Below are 18,106 nucleotides of genomic sequence, written 5' to 3' on the forward strand. Positions count from 1 at the left end.
CGGGCCAGCCAAGATGCCCGGGCCGTGGGCTTCTCTGCCATTGCCGGGTTCCCCATGGTCCAGGGCGCGATCGATGGGATGCACGTCGCCGTGCGGCCACCTGCAGAGAACAGGGCCGTGTTCACTAATAGGAAGGGGACCTATTCAATGAACGTACAGGTGGTCTGCGACCACCGCATGATGATCCTGCACGTCTGCGCCCGTCGCCCAGGCAGTGTACACGACTCATTCGTGTTGTCGCGGTCATCCATCCCCGGCATGTACGAGGGACGCCATCCCCGGCTGAGGGGCTGGTTGCTGGGCGACAGGGGCTACCCATTGCGATCGTGGCTGATGACGCCTATACGGAGGCCACGCAATGAGGCGGAGAACCGCTACAATGATGCCCATGTAGCGACAAGGGGAGTGATCGAGAGGTGCTTTGGCGTGCTGAAGATGCGTTTCAGGTGCCTGGACCTCTCTGGGGGCGCCCTCCAGTATCGGTCAGATAGGGTCGGCCGCATCATTGTGGTGTGCTGCGTCCTGCACAACATAGCCCAGCAGAGGGGCGATGTGCCGCAGGCAGAGGAGGGCGGAGTGGAGGAGCAGCAGGAAGAGGCCCAGTCCTCCCCAGATGAGGGGGATGGGGGCAATGGTCAGGGCAGACGGGGTAGACACAGACGGGTGGCTGTCCACCGTTACCGGCTGACCCAGCGGGCACGGGACAGACTGATAGACGCCCGCTTCACTGACTAGATGGGCGTGGGAATCGGGTAGTATGGCCACAGACCGCACACCATGACAACAGCCGACCACCCACACCCCCCACCCATCCACCCACCCAGCACCCTCACCCCCCTCCCCAACCCCACACACCCCACCCGCATGCACACCACCCCCCCACCCCCAATTGCCGATCCACCGGCGGCACAACGGGCCGGGCTCACCCAGTTGCGGGTGGACGCGTGTCTATCGCAGGCCATGGAGAATGATGACAACCCGCCTCCGATGAGCTCCTGGCTCTACATCGTTGGACTATGTCTGACCCATGGCCACAGTACCACCATCCACCTGGACCATCCCTGCATGCGGCTGTGACACTGCAGCGCACGGTCCCGTCCTCTGCCCGGGGGATGTTGATGGCGGCCCAGGGGGAAGGGGGCAGACTCACCTGGGGCTGAGGTAAGACCACCCCTCACACACACACTTGCGCTCAACGTACATGACACCCCCGCACACTTTGGACAGAGCACAAAGGCAGCTTCGGTAGGTGTAACATTGACTTTAATAACCAAAGGAGTTCATGCACGTGCCCTAGCGCCTAAAACTCATCTGTGCCCTGCACCCGTGCCAACTTACTCAGTGTCTAATTGTTTGGCCTTACGGGCCCTTTGACTACGTCTACGTGGTTCCCCAGACGGTACAGCAGAACTGGAGGTGGACTCCTGTGATTCCTGCCCTCTGACACTGGATCCCTTTGGCGGCCGTTTCCTGGGGCGTCCTGGCCTAGATGGGCCAGGCTGCGGCCCGGGCGACTGGGATGGCGAGCTGCCAGCCTGTCCTGCCCGTTGCCCACCCGATGCACCTGGGACGGAAGGGGGGGAGTCCGAGGTGTCGCGGTGTACCGGGACCTCCCCTACAGAGGGAGCCGGGACGGACCACACCACCTCCTCCTCCCTCGGGGTGCCCGATGGCCCCCAGGCCTCTACATGGGTGGGGGATGCGAACGGACTGGCCATCCGACGCGCCCCCGACATCTGGCGCTGCCAGTCCTGGAGGCCCGTGCTGGTATCGACAGGGGTCTGCAGGTTTGCAGCCATGGAGCCCAGGGGGTTGTCGAACCCTGTCTGCGACAGTGCGACGCCAGCTCGCACATGGCCACTGGCGCCGATGCCCTCAGCGATGGCCTGCTGAGACTGGGCCATGGCCTGCAGAGACTGGGCCATGGCCTGCAGAGACTGGGCTATGGCCTGCTGAGACTGGGCCATGGCCTGCTGAGACTGGGCCATGGCCTGCTGAGACTGGGCTATGGCGTTGAGCGCCTCTGCCATCTGGCGCTGGCACTGGCTCATGGCCTCCTGTGAGAGGGCAGCCATTTCCTGGGCCACAGACGCCGCCTGCACGGAAGGCCCCAGGCCTCGCAAACCGTTCCCCATGTCTGACACCGTCGCACCCATTGCCTCCACCGCGGACGCCACCCGTGCGGTGTCAGCCTGGGTGGCACGCATGACTGGGACCACTCCCAGCTCCTGGACGCGGGTGGACTCCTCCACCTGCGACCGCAGCCGCCGCAAGCCACCCGTCACCCTATTCGCTCGTCTCCGTGTCGGTGGTTGCATCGGATCTATGTGTGGGTGTGGTAACTGCAGGAACCCGGGATCCATCTGGGCGGCAGATGTTCGCTTGGCCTGGGCTGCCCTCCGACCGCCCGGTCCCTCTGCTGCTCCTACCTCCACCTGCTGTACCGGGACGGCTGTGTTGTGCGCACCAGTGAGTGTACCAGACGCCTCATCACTAAAGTGCCCAACCGTGGTGAGTGTTTCTGCGATGGTGGAGGGTGTTGGTGACAGCAGTGGCGTTGTGTCGTGCTCTTCGTCCCACTCTGAGTCCATGGCACTTTGGGGTGGGGGTTCGTCTCCACCCATCCACTCTGAGTCACTGTCCGGTATTTCGTCTTCCCGGGTAGGGGTGTCCTGGGTAGTTCTGTCCCGGGTAGTGCTGTCCCGGGTAGTGCTGTCCCGGGTAGTGCTGTCCCGGGTAGCGGTGTCCCGGGTAGGGGTGTCCTGGGTAGTGGTGTCCCGGGTAGGGGTGTCCTGGATAGTGGTGTCCTGGGTAGTGGTGTCCTGGCTCGGATGTGACGGGGGCCTGTGGCTGCCCCCCTCATCGCTGGGTGGTCGCTCCCGCACGTGACGGGGGTGTCGTCTCCCTGTTGCTCCAGGTCTCTCCGTCTCCCGTGGTGTGCGAGAGGCATCCTGCGGGCGTCGCATGCTGGAGGGTCCGGATCTCTCCGTCTCCCGTGGTGTGCGAGAGGCATCCTGCGGGCGTCGCATGCTGGAGGGTCCGGGTCTCTCCGTCTCCCGTGGTCTCCGAGGGGCATCCTGCGGGCGTCGCATGCTGGAGGGTCCGGGTCTCTCCGTCTCCCGTGGTGTGCGAGAGGCATCCTGCGGGCGTCGCATGCTGGAGGGTCCGGGTCTCTCCGTCTCCCGTGGTCTCCAAGGGGCATCCTGCGGGCGTCGCATGCTGGAGGGTGCGGGTCTCTCTGTCTCCCGTGGTCTCCGAGGGGCATCCTGCGGGCGTCGCATGCTGGAGGGTGCGTGTCTCTCCGTCTCCCGTGGTCTCCGAGGGGCATCCTGCGGGCGGTCTGCATCTGCGGGGATGGGTGCCTGGACGTTTGGTCCTGCGATACACAATGAAGCATGCATGGTTAGACATCAGGCAGTGATCAGGTGATACGGGAGAGGGGGATATAGGGGAGGGGGGATATGGGGACGGGCTGTTGGTGGCTCACTTGCTCGTGGGGCCCCGACCTCTGCATCAGCAACCTCCCGGTCCTCAGGTCCGCCAGCCAGTTCCAGGGCCCTTTCCTCGTGTACGGTCAGTGGCCTCTCATCAGCGGGCCCTCCTCCAGTCCTCACATGCTCCCTATTGTTGTGTGCGCGCTTCTCCTGTGGGGGGGGGGGTGGTGGCAGGGGTAAAAGGCAACAGTGTTAGGCAGGTATATGAATGCACGCCATCGGTTGCGCGTGCATTGCAGAGGTTAAGGTTAGGGCTGGATTCACTTGGGGATATGGGGGATATGGGGGAGGGGGGGATATGGGGGAGGGGGTGATATGGGGGATATGGGGGAGGGGGGATATGGGGGAGGGGGGAATATGGGGGATATGGTGGAGGGGGGATATGGGGGAGGGGGGAATATGGGGGATATGGGGGGGATATGGGGGAGGGGGGATATGGGGGATATGGGGGAGGGGGGATATGGGGGATATGGGGGAGGGGGGATATGGGGGATATGGGGGAGGGGGGATATGGGGGATATGGGGAGGGGGGATATGGGGGATATGGGGGAGGGGGGATATGGGGGAGGGGGGATATGGGGGAGGGGGAATATGGGGGATATGGGGGAGGGGGGATATGGGGAATATGGGGGAGGGGGGATATGGGGGATATGGGGGAGGGGGGATATGGGGGAGGGGGATATGGGGGAGGGGGGATATGGGGGATATGGGGGAGGGGGGATATGGGGGTGGGGGGATATGGGGGAGGGGTGATATGGGGGATATGGGGGAGGGGGATATGGGGGAGGGGGGATATGGGGGAGGGGGGATATGGGGGATATGGGGGAGGGGGGATATGGGGGAGGGGGGATATGGGGGAGGGGGGAATATGGGGGATATGGGGGAGGGGGGATATGGGTGTTATGGGGGTGGGGGGATATGGGGGAGGGGGGAGTATGGGGGATATGGGGGAGGGGGGATATGGGGGATATGGGGGAGGGGGGGATATGGGGGAGGGGGGATATGGGGGATATGGGGGATATGGGGGAGGGGGGATATGGGGGAGGGGGGGGTTTGGGGGAGAGGGTATATGGGGGATATGGGGAGGCTCACCCTGCCTGCTCTGACGAGGTCGTTCACCTTCTTGTGGCACTGGGTGCCTGTCCGTGGTGTTAGGGCCACAGCGGTGACGGCCTCTGCCACCTCCCTCCACAGACGCCGGCTGTGGCGTGGGGCAACTCTGCGGCCGTGCCCGGGATACAGGGCGTCCCTCCTCTGCTCCACCGCATCCAGGAGCGCCTCCACATCGCGTGACTCGAACCTCGGGGCTGAGCGACGGCCAGCCATCAAGTCGGGTGTTGCGGTCGGCTGTTCCGGTCGGGTGGGGGGGAGCTGCGCGGCCTTATGAGCCGTCACGCCGTGCAGCGCGTATGACGCTGCACGGCGTGAACCACTGCGCAAGCGCGGATCCCGTTACGTCGCTGCTAGCCCATTTCGGGCCGCAGACTATCGGCCCATTTTTATGACGTGACGCAAGTGGGATTTGCGCCGTTTTTTGCGCCGATCGGCGGAGTTTCCGCCGATAACGGAGAATTTCGCCCCAGATCTGTAAGTATCAATTCAATGGATTTCCCCAATCTTTGGGATCTCTGATTTAATTGCTTTTGCTCAATCAATTGTGAGGTTCGATTATGGGCTGAAGTGCACATCGAATATTTTCAAGATGGTTTCAAAACCCACAGAGGTCTCTTCTACCGACGTCACTGGAGGACGTTATCAGCAATGGGTCCCACTGCATGCAGAAATAAATTAACCTGGTGCTTCTGCTTCTTGGCATACAAACCCGACACTGCTCGATGCCTCAGGAAGTGCTTTTCCCACAACTCTCAATGCTGGTTTCTGTCTGGACCTTTGTGTTTTCAAACAGTTGTGGAAGGAGCAATAACTGCCCTGCTGTTGCTGACGTTGCTACAGGATCTCAGTGTGCTTCTCACCAAGGTAAGTCTTCTGGTTCTTCCTTTGAAGAAGTCCTCCGATATCTCAACAGGTCTGACAGCGTCTGTGGAGAGAGAAGTGAGATAACCTTTCAAGTCTGCATGACTCTTTGTCTAAACTACAGAGAAAAGTTTCCTCCAGCTTTCACAAAGAGTTATCCACACTCAAAATATTAGCACCCTTCTCACTCCACAGATGCTGTCAGACCTACTGAGATTGTCCAATATTTAAGGCTTTTGTTTCAGATTCCAGCATCCGCAATAATCTCCCTGTGGCTGTGCTACTGGTGGGTACCAAGTTATTGTCAGATTGCTGTCACCATTACTGCTACCATGGTTTCTGCCTTATCATATTTGGATCTCTCTTCAGGTGACTTGCAGCCTGTTCTGGATTGGGAAGGTCTCCACTGCACATGAGTGACCAAGGTCTAAGTCCGTTAGGTTTCTTCAATTACTCCCTTCTCTACACCAAAGTACAATCTAAGCTTTTAGGTAAGTACATCTCTCTCGTACAAACTATTCCATCAGTCTCTTGCCCGTGATTGCTAATCCCACTGCTACATCAGGATATATATACACACCATTACCTCATTACCTTAGCGATTAACCTATTCCTCTACTAAAGTGGGAAGCAATTCACGCACAAGATCCCATAAACTGTTTGTAGAGCCAGCACACCAGGACAACTTCATTGGATTCCTGCTCGATCAGATGACCTGGAAAGCGCTCAAAAAACAGAGTCCCATTTTGGAAACGGGAGCTATCCCATTATCTAAAGGGACTCTACCATTTTTTACCGGTCGAGAAAGCCTGCCGAGGTCACACTTACCTCATTTCCTGCACCAAGCTCAGCTTGTCAGGGCAGAAAGATTCTGGGCCACCATTTTTAAATGCCACCTAATCTTTCGACCTCCTCGGCATCCTCACCGCGGCCTCCAGACCCCGCCACTGCTCCAACTTACCTCTTAGAGAATCCTCAAGCCCCCACCTCACCCTAGCTCTTAAGGACAGGTCACTGCCAATGTTCCAGGGTGCCAATGCAAGTGCCAGGGTACCACCCTGCACAAAACCTGACCACAAGGGGGCCTCCGATAGCCTGAGAGAACCCATCAGGTGTCATTACGCCAGGTAATGTTTGTGTGGACCAGTGCTAAATGCCGCCATGGTGAGTTCTCCCAGGCTCGGGCGTTAGCTCCTGGGCCTTGGGACAATCCCACACAGACTAATGGCTCACTTAAATATGTTAATCTGGGTCACACCCAGTGAGGATGCCAGACCGCGACGTCTCTCATTGGATTTTGGGTGGTGAGAATATGGAACTCGCTACCACAGTGAGTAGTTGAGGTGAGTAGGCATAAACATATTTGAAGACAGCTTAGATAAGCTTATGAGGTAGAAGGGAATAGAGGATTATGTTGATAGAATTAGATGAGGAGGGATGGAATTGAACGGACCATAAATGCGAGCATGAACTGGCAGGGCTGGATGGCCTGTTTCTCTGCTGTATATTTCTAAGTAATGCTATGTACAGGTTCATGTAATACAGCAAAATCTCAAAACAAACACAAATTTGTTCTGACGCATTTTGCCTTCGAAGGCCTTTTCTGTGCAAATATATGACTTGAGCTCAAATACAAACCAGATCCATGAGATAGTCGTCTCCTCTAGCTGTTCTATATGAAATGTGTTTGGGCAGCTCAACGCAATTTCTAGTGGTGTTACGACCCCCTGGGCAAGTGCGTGGTCAATTCCTGCCCCATTTGACCAGGAATTGCAACACAAATGAAATTAACAAATAATTCTTTAAAAATGCCCAAAATCTTTGGTCCTTGGCTGCCCAATAACTACAGTCACCAGGTTTGTAAATTTGAACACAATTACTTTTTATTAACAGCAGTAACTATAATTAAGTATGCAGCAAGTACAACTGGTTAACTGTTGTCTAATTCCTCTTTAATTCGCTCCACCCTCTACACATACACGAGACAGGCAAACACAGAGGGGGACAAAGGGTGTAAAAATAAGAAGGAAAGTAAAAGGATAAGAGTCTTTGTTTCAGATGGACATCTTCCACTTTTCTTCAATTTAGGCCTTCATTTGGAGATTATTGTTTTCATATTTTCACTGTAGATTCATCCAGGTCTCAAAGACATCACTGCAGGTTCAAAATGCAACAGCTACACAGCATTTCTAGAGGAAGAGGGAGAGAGAGATGGGCATGCACAGCTACTCCTCGCAGTGTCCAGGATCCGACTCTCACTTCCTGCGTCCTCTGAAAACCATCCTACTCAGGTAGGACCCAATCACTACCTGTCGCTGGGAGGAATATGGCCTTTTGGCAATTCATTAACCACCAACCAACCAATTACACTGAATCCACCGATCTCTTGGGTGCCAAAACGTTTGACTACTACTGTTCAAAAAGCTCCATCTCCAAAAGCACAGTGTACTTACTACTTTGCAAATTTTGAGTTCCTCACTTCCTCTGCTCAACTTAAAGGTATATGTCCATTAAATATCCATGGATCAAAATGATGACAACAAAGTAAAAAAAATGGGAAATAAGGGAATCAACTGGAAGGCCCTTAAAGTGGGCATGGGTTGACAGAAGAAAACCATTCCCAACTTATGACAGAGTGGCACTAAATTTATAATCTCAATCCCAAAATTCCACAGGATGGGTGGAAATGAAATCAATATCCTCTCCTGGGACAGAGTTTTGGGACACTGCAATAAAATATACAGTGGCTATGTTTCGACACTGTGAGTTTGAAATATGAAGGGCCCCGTCATTCAGTGTTAAGACCCTTCAACCTCAGCACAGAAGTTACCCACAAATAACCTTTAAGAAGTCAAATTTGCTGAGATAGCCTGCAATGCAAAAAAACTCTGATCCTGAAAACTAGGCACAATGCTGTCTGTCACACTAGAAATCAACCACTGAGAACACACAATGGCCGGAGCATGCGGAGGACTGAAGAGTTGAACCGTCATCTTACCAGTGGTGAGCACATCCAGTGCCCCTGCCAAAGTGTAACCTCAATACCCAACAGTCCCAGATTGAACTTGTTCAGCTCTTTCAAACTCTTCTTGACCACTATGGGCGAACCTTTAACGAGCATTTGCAAAGATTATGATCAATTTCAATACTCTTTGCTTTTGTATACATTCCCATTCATTTGAAAATGGTGTTATTATGTACTTGAATAGTGAGTGCTCATAAATGGAATAACCAATTTGCAAAGAATTACCAAGCGTGATAGTCATTAACCTCAGGATCAATGATCTTGTAATTTCATCTGTTTATAATAATGCAGCTTCCTCACAGTAGCAAGCTGATTCTGTGCCTGTCCTCGTCCAATGTCTATACCACATAAATGCAGATGAGATTTTTCAGCTCAGTCACTTATAAGTGATCGGAATTGGGAAATGTGGCTTATTTTTACACCCTTGAAGCAACAACAGCATTGAGGTCAATTGTAACAGCCACACCATCACCAGGGCTGAGATCATTGAATGAACACACACCAGTGATGGAGCAAACCTGAGGCCTTCCTGCTCTGGGTGGCTTCGTACTACACTGGATGACACATTAACACCTACCCAACTGTGGCTTTACCAGCAGTGGGGAAAGCTTTGGGCAGCCGCTCACCCATGGGCCAGTTGAAGCCTTTGAGTGGCCCATGAATGAACCTAAGGGCTTCTTCCTGCCACCACTGGGATTTTGCCACTGGCAAGGGACCTCGCCACCAAACGTCCTGCCCACTAGATGAAACATAGCGGACGACTGGCCAGGCCATGGGAGGGAGTAGGGAGTATGTGTGGTGTGGGGAAGTGCCCCCTTTTCAGGTCCTTGTGTCAATCCAAGGCCTCCGTCAAGGTAATTCACTCCCCTACCCAAGGTTCTCCCCTCCCCCTCCCAGCTACCCACTCCGCCTCATGGAACCCTACCAGCTCGGTCCCAGCGACACCCTGGACTTATCTATAAGTTTCCCCTTCGGGACTGCTTGCAGTCTCAGCAGTGGCCACTTCTCCAGGTTGCGCGACAGGGAAAAAGAGCTGTCCATCCTCTGATCAGCCGACAGGTCTCAGAGGCAGGGCCTCCTCCCCAATGGGTATTGAAGTCTCACCTGAAGTAAATTATCAGCCCACCGCCATTAAATGGCTGAAGGGCGAGTCAGCCAGGCTGAAACAACCTCACCCCCAACTTTTACATGCTGGGCAGGTGTGTGTGTGTGTGTGTGGGGGGGGGGGGGGGGGGGATGGGACACCACCCCAGCATAAAATTCAACCACATAATATATGTATATAACTAGAGAGTGAAACATCTCTTATGTCCTAATTATTTGAGATTGTAGAATGAATCGTTCTTCAGCTTCTACTCAGTGGGAATGGTATATTGCCACCCCACTGGAGTTCCACAAGGATTAACAAATGTGTGATTGGTGTTTCAAACATGGGGATAATTCTCCCCTTCAGTGATCTGGTAGGATGAATTGTCAACCAGTTGTAGACGCCCCCAATCTTCATACAAGCAATTCTGCTAAATTGTAACCCAGACGGTGATGGTGAATATTACCCCCGATCGATTGAAACTCTGGCCTTATGATGGCGGAAGATTCAGCCTCTGTTCTAGTTGTACTGTATCCAATGAATATTCTGTTTGAAAGGTCACAATAGGAGCTGGAATGACTAATGTCCAAAAAAAGGTGTCAGGTAACGTGTCAACATTCACTGTCTTAGTTCATATGGAAAGGATAGCTATCCAGAGAGTACCCAGCACCCAGGGGACTGTATACTAGCAAGAGTTAACATCTTCAAGAGAAACTGGGAGACAAAAATAAATTTTAAATTCTGGATTTCAGTCTGCAGTGTTGATGCTATTATGTTCCTTCTGCTATTCCTCACTGGAGTAGCTAGAGGTAGTGCAAAGTCAACCAATCAGAATATTGTTTAAAGATTTGTGTCGCGAGCCGAGGAAGTTCCAGTGCTGGCAAGCTACTTGTGGGAGTGAGTGTTGTGCCAGCTTCAAAAATGTTAACGTCTTCACAAAGGTAGGTGGGCAGGCAAGTGGTGAGGGTGGCATAAAGAGTCTACAAAGGGATATAAACAGATTAGGTGCGTGGGAAAAAACTTGGTCGATGGAATATAAAGTAGGAAAAGTTATGCACTTTGGTAGGAAGAATAAAGGAGCTGAATATTATTTAAATTGAGAAAGACTGCAGCACAGATAAATTTTGGGGTCCTCGAGCATGAATCACAAAATGCTATCATGCAAGTTCAGCAGGTAATTGGGAAGACAAATGGAATGATGGCCTTTATTTCAAAGTGAATGGAGTAGAACAATAGGAAGGTCCTTCTAACTATACAAGGCACTAGTTCGACCATACCTGAAATACTGTGAACAGTTTTGGTTCCCTTATCTGAGGAGAGATATATTGGCATTGGAGGCAGCCAGAGAAGGCTAATTAGGTTGATCTCAGGTATGGAGGGATCTTCTTATGAGAAGAGGTTGAGTAGGTTGGGCCTGTACTCATTGGAGTTTAGAAGAATGAGAGGTGACCTTATTGAGACGTATAGGATTCTCAGGAGGGATTGACAGGGTAGATGCCGAGAGGATGTTTCCTCTTGTAGGAGAATCTGGGACCAGAGGGCATAAGCTCAGAGTAAGGGGTCGCCCATTTAAGACAGAGATGAGTGGGAATTTCTTCTCTCAGAGGGTAGTGAATCTGTGGAATTCTTTACCGCAGCGAGCTGTGGAGGTTGGGTCACTAAGCGTGTCCATGGCTGAGCCAGACAGAAATTTAATCAGTAAGGAAAATAAGGGTTATTGGAATAAGGCGGGAAAGTGGAGTTGAGGATCATATCAAATCAGCTATGATCTCATTGAATGGAGCAAACTCGATGGGCCAAGTGGCCTGCTTCTGTTCCTACGTTTTATGGTCTAATGCGACTCGCTTATAAGAGGGTAGATTTTCAAGACACTGGACACTCTGGTCAGCCCTCCTTTGCCTCCTGTGTAGATTTGAAATGTAGAAACATAAGTGGAGGCTGGAAACCCAGTATCCTGAGACAGTGACTCTTTGTTCTGGATGCCTCCCCCTAGCCAATGGAAACTACATCCCTGCATCAAATCTAGGTCCCAGGTTCAATTCTCCGCTGGGTCACTGTCTGTGCGGAGTCTGCACGTTCTCCCCGTGTCTGTGTGGGTTTCCCCTGGGTGCTCCGGTTTCCTCCCACAGTCCAAAGACGTGCAGGTTAGGTGGCTTGGCCATGATAAATTTCCCTTAGTGACCAAAAAAAGGTTAGGCGGGGTTATTGGGTTACAGGGATAGGGTGGAAGTGAGGGCTTAAGTGGGTCGGTGCAGAGTCGATGGGTCGAATGGCCTCCTTCTGCACTGTATGTTCTATGTTCTATCCAGCCCGGTCAGAATTCTATACATTTCAATTAGATCTCCTCTCATTCTTCTAAATTCCAGTGTTAGTATGGAAGAGGGGCTTTTCACAGTAACTCCATTGCAGTGTTAATGTAAGCCTACTTGTGACAATTAAGATTATTTTTAAAAAGTATGAATTTGCAAAATGTCAAGGAGCGAGGCACAATTTTAAAATAATTTAGTCATTGTAAGATTCTGATTTGTGGAAGCGGTGGGAAGAAACATCAATCTGTGAGAAAAGCATAGCAAAGTATTCTGACCTTGGCCGATTGGAAGCTTGGATAAGCATTTTCCTCTGCTGAATTCTATAACAAGACATTAATAAAGGTAAAGATTTATATTACGTTTTTTAAAAATAAAGTTAGAGTATCCGATTCATTTTTTCCAATTTAAGGTCAATTTAGCATTGCAAATCCACCTACCCTGCACATCTTTGGGTTGTGGGGGCGAAACCCACGCAAACACGGGGAGAATGTGCAAACTCCACACAGACAGTGACCCAGAGCCGGGATTGAACCTGGGACCTCGGCGCCCTGAGGCAGCAATGCTAATCACTGCGCCACCGTGCTGCCCTTGATCTATGTTATGTTAACTATGTGAGCTGAAGGGTGTCCTGCTTAATAAACAAAAATGGCATGCATGAGGGACATGTAAGTTTACATAGATACATAGATACGTAGGAGCAGGAGGAGGCCTTTTGGCCCTTCGAGGCTGCTCCACCATTTATCACGATCATGGCTGATCATCCAACTCAATAGCCTAATCCTGCTTTCTCCCCATAGCCTTTGATCCCATTCTACCCAAGTGCTATAATACAGCAATGGGCAACTAATAAAATAATGGTTAACTAATTAGGTTGACTCGGGCAGCATGGTGATGCAGTGGTTAGCACTGCTGCCTCACAGAGTCAAGGTTTGATCCCGGCCCCGGGTCACTGTCCGTGTGGAGTTTGCACATTCGCCCCATGTCTGCGTGGGTCTCACCTCCACAACCCAAAGATGTGCAGGGTAGGTAGATTGGCCACGCTAAACTGTCCTTAATTATTTTTAAACTACTTAGGTTGGCTAAGGTGGGGTTTCACCCTCCTCAAGGATAAACTAATCAGTTACTGAATACATGCAAGGCTGGACTTAAAAAGGTGAAGAGCTCTGTGACCCTCGGCACACAACCAAGAGAAGATAGACTATCATCAAAAAGGGCAGAGTAGTAACGAGAACAAAGCAGGAGACAGTGTGTCAATCAATGGAGAGCCCAGAACAGATTGTGACCATCACCTTGCCAAGTACCATTTTATTACACTGCTTCCACGTCTTCTTAATAACCTTACTACTGCTTGTACCACATGCCTTGCCCCGAGACTGTACAGTGACTATAGGTCCCAAACATTGACTCGAATTTACACCTGCATAGATCTGAATTGTTTCCAGCCTCCACAGCTGTGGATACAAAGGAGGCAGAAACAGAGGAAATCCTGGGGAGACAAATGAGAGAAACCATCTGATAGTATCGTGGCCTTCTATGATGAGGCAGACAGAACTTCCACGCACATCAGAAACAGAACAGCCATGCACATCAGGACCCAGAAGAAACTGGCTTGGTTGCTCTTCTGGGTGGAGCCAATATGTTTCCAGGTCCCGTTCAATTTTTTTTTACCCCCTTCAACTACACTCAAGAACATTTACTGCCAGGGTTGGTCCTCTAGGCCTCAAATAAATTATGCCCCATGTCCTGTGACATTCAGATCTTGTTCATAGGTAAACTACTTTTACTAAAGTAATTATCAATTATAATCACCCCAAAAATCTTAATTCAAATTGAAAGTTTCTCAATAAAGTCCATCTTTGGTGAAAGGCAGAGACTTATTTAAGATTGAGAAGAAGAAACCAAATTGAAGACAGTTAAGTGCTCTCACTCCCTCTTTTTCCTTTAACTGCCTTTGGTGTGGCCCTTGAGCTGTCAGTCATAGCTAGATATTTATAAGCATTGTGGTTAGTTTCACAACTGATTATTTGAAATCTACTCAAGCGTGAAGGGAAATGAGACTAAACAACCCAGACAGCTGGCTGTGTGTGGATGCTGTCAATCACAACCTAGGAAAACCAATTTCACATTGATATGAATGAATGCATTGAAGATCAAAAACCTGAAGGTTTTAAATAAAGCTGATGTGGTTTTCTCTTTCTGGGAATTTACAGATGCTGCTTCTTCTACCTGAACCAGTGGGTGTATTGCACAGTTGAGTTTTAAAGTAGTGATTTATTTCACTATCTCTGTATAGACTGCTCTGTAGCTTCCAGGTAGGGGTTTCTGCAATGGGGGGTTTCCAGGCAGGGGTCTCTGTAATGGGAGGGCATCCAGACAGGGGTCATTGTAATGTTGGCTTCCAGGCAGGGGTAAATGTAATAGGGGCTTCCAGGCAGGGGTCACTGTAATGGGGGCGTCCAGGCAGGGGTCACTGGAATGGGGGCTTTGAGGCTGGGGTGCCTGTAATGGAGGGGGGGGGGGAGATTCCTGGTGGAGGTCTCTGTAATGGGGGGCTTTTAGGCAAGGGTCTGTCTTATGGGGGTCTTCCTGATGGAGATCTCTCTTATGGGGGAGGGTGTCTGGGGGGGAGTCTCCCCTGTGGTGGACTTCCTGATTGGGGTCTTTCTTTTGGGGGTTCTCTGGTGGGGTACCCTCTTATGAGGGTTCTCTAGTGGGGGCCTCTCTTATGGGGATCTCGTCTAGTCATCTCTCTTATGGGCGTCTCTGGGGGGGGGGTCTCTGCTGGGGGTGTCTGTAATGGGATCTCTGGTGAGAGGTCAGTGGGGGGGCCGGGTTACTGGCATACTGTGGGAAGAGGGGTGTGACCGAGAAAATCTTATGGTGGGGACTTGCATTGCGAGGGGGGCCAGCAGCCAGACCTCACTATCGGGCCTTCACCTCGAAATGGCGGCCCGATAACGGGATTCAAGTGGAATCCCTCACAATCTCTACCATACATAGGATTGAATGGCAAAAGGAGTGAATCGCGTCTGGATTTGTCCTCATGCTGGGAGCGCAAATCAGAGGCGATTCATCTCCAGTGGGAGAACATAAAGTGGAATTCTCCGATTGCTGACGCCGAGATCGCATTCAGCAATTGGGCGGAGAATCCCTTTTGATGCCAAAATCAGGGGTGGAGCCTGTTTCCAGATGCTCCGCCCCCTCCAAAACGGCATCACCGGTGAGTATCACCTGGAGGCCCCCCGCCCCCCCCCCCCACCTCCCCCACCCGACGCTCCGCCTCCGATGGGCCGACTTCCCAATGGCGTGGTCACTTGTGGTCTGATGTTTTGTCAACCTCGCTTGCTGGCTGCGGACTGTGTCCAACATCGCCGCAGCCAGGGGGGAAACCATTCCACTGGACGGGGGGGCTTCGGCGGAGGCAGGGGGTACTGGTGGGGGGTGGTCCGGGGTGGTGAGTGGGGTTACAGGGGGGAACTATGTGGTAGGCACGTGGCCAGTGGCATGTTGTACGGCGCGATGGCTGCAGGTCACCGCCGTGTGCATGCTCAGCCATGGACCCACCAATTCCCCAGCCGTATCTGCAGGGAACACCAGGGTTCTACGTGACACAGCTGCTAGACCCCCCCCCCCCCCCCCACCGGGCGGAGCATCGGTGCGGTGGCGGCGCCGACTTTTCCGCCGTGAGACTAGACACATGCTCCGGACATAGCCTCAGAATCGGAGAATCCAGCCCTTAGTCTCCCAAACAGAGAATCCCAGCCGGTAAATTGATGCCAAGCTTGGGGGAGGCATGATTGTAAGAAGCCGTAATATCCTTGACTCACTTGAGGAGGCAAGAGTAAGTGATGTGAGGAGGTCCATAGTTCGGAGGTCCTGAAAAAAATGAGTTAGGATCGGAGCCAGTGTATGCATGAGGTTAGATAGTGCCAGACTGTCACTGTCATCGTATTAGTAATTCAGAGATCCAGGGTCTGGAGATCCAGGTTCGAATTCCCCCATGGCAGATGGTAAAATGTAAATCAAAAAAAAATCTGCAAATAAAAGGCCCTTAAACCATTTTTGATTGTCGTAAAAACCCACCTCATTTACCAACCCTTACCTGGCCTGGCCTACATTTAACTCTAGATCCACAGCAATATGATTCACTCTGAAATGCAATCTACTGTTGTGATGGTTGATGCACTGTAGAAAGCAAAGTATGAAAAAAAATTAGGTTAAATTTAATACTCCAAAGGCTGCATTTTAATATATCAAATCCAAAATGGATTTAAATTATATTTTTTCACTTGAGCTACTTATTTGGGCAAGTGTTATTAAGTTGAACAAAATAATTATCGTATTTGTGAAATCAGCACTCAGATTTAGCCTATGCATAATGTACATTATTTTTTACTTAGAGATCAAAGATGATAAGATCTACAGTTTGAAATTTTCCTGGCAGTTCTTGTCCATCACAAAGAAATCAATCTAGGAATACAGCCAGTGCATATGGAAGAAGTATGAAAACTCCTTCACCCTCGGCCTCCCAAACCTCACCGGTCTCCCCCCACCCACGCACTCCATGAACCCCCTCGGCTCGTGGGCCACTGCCGGGCACCCTCAACGACTTAAGACTCAACCGGTCCAGACCCAGGTCCAGATCCATATTGAAATCACCCCCCGCCCCCCCACAATCAACTGATGCGTGTCCAGGTCCGGAATCATCCCCAACACCCGCCTCATAAAATCCAGGTTGTCCCAATCTGGGGCAGAAATGTTTACCACGACCACCGGCATCCCCTCCAGCTTTCCACTGACCAGCACGGTAACACAGTGGTTTGCATTGTTGCTTCATAGCGCCAGGGACTTGGGTTCAATTCCCTGCTGGGTCACTGACTGTGTGGAGTCTGCACATTCTCCCCGTGTCTGCGTGGGTTTCCTCCGGGTACTCCGGTTTCCTCCCACAGCCCAAAGATGTGCAGGTTAGGTGGACTGGTCATGCTAAATTGCCCTTAGTGTCCAAAAAGGTTAGATAGGGTTACTGGGTTACGGAGATCGGGTGGAAGTGTGAGCTTAAGTGGGGTGCTTTTTCCAAGGGCTGGTGCAGACTTGATGGGCTAAATGGCCTCCTTCTGCACTGTAAATTATGATTCTATGATCACATCCCTACTGCCCAGATTGGCTACAATGCTCCTCACCTCAAACGCTACCGTCTTGTTAATCAACACCTGCCCCACCCATCCTTTCCTCAGCCCAGCCTTGACTGATCCCCCAACTTCAGGTGTGTCTCCTGTAAAATCAACACATCCGTCTTCAGACTCCTCAGACACGTGAACACATGCGATCGTTTAACCGGCCCATTTAACCGTCGCACGTCCCCCGTCCCCTCCCCCTGCCAATCAGCCATATCCCTTTTTGAGTCAGCCCCTAGCTCGGGTCACGTACCCTCCAGGCCCGCCCTTGGATGTCGGCCTCCATCTCTCCCTTGTCAACTGTGCCACACCACCCACACCCATGTCAGCAGCACTCTCCCCACACTTAAACAAAACCACTCAACCCCATCTCCCCCCCATGCCTTCCTCCTGAAATCCCCTTACCTCACTGCCGTTTACTAGCCCGCCCACCTAGCATGGTGGCACCGACCCAAGACCTCTGACTCCCCCTCACCCCTCCTGTCCATCCCTCCCCCCCAGTTCTCCCAATCGCCCACAAACAAAGAGAAACAAAAGGCACACTCATCGCCACTCACCCGTTGAAACCCACCCCAAACTCCCCATCCTGTACCCTTTACAATGAGCACTCAGCTCCTCTCCAAAGTTCACTGTCCTCACACTCCTCCCAGTCCTTGGTCCCTCATAAAGTCCATCACCTCCTCTGGAGAGTCAAAATAAATCTCCTGTTTCTGAAGTGACACCCACAAGCGGGCAGAGCACAAGACCCCAAACCTCACCCCCTTCTTAAAGTGGGCAGCCTTTATCCGCTTGAATCCTTTTCGCCAGCTCCACTTACAGGTCTTGTTTTACCCGCAGCTCCTCCATTCCCAGGTGCTTTTCCTGGTCAGCCTTGCCCATTTCAAGATCTCTTCTTTGTCTAAACATCGATGCAACTGCACCACGATCGCCCTCGGCGGCTCCACCACCTGTTGCCTCCTCTTCAGTGCCTTGAGCGTTCATCTTCTTCATCTTCTCCAGCATGCTCATAACATATTTAAACCTGGAATGAGGATGCTTTAATT

Source organism: Scyliorhinus torazame, chromosome 18 (assembly GCF_047496885.1).
Source record: "Scyliorhinus torazame isolate Kashiwa2021f chromosome 18, sScyTor2.1, whole genome shotgun sequence".
Taxonomy (NCBI): domain Eukaryota; kingdom Metazoa; phylum Chordata; class Chondrichthyes; order Carcharhiniformes; family Scyliorhinidae; genus Scyliorhinus; species Scyliorhinus torazame.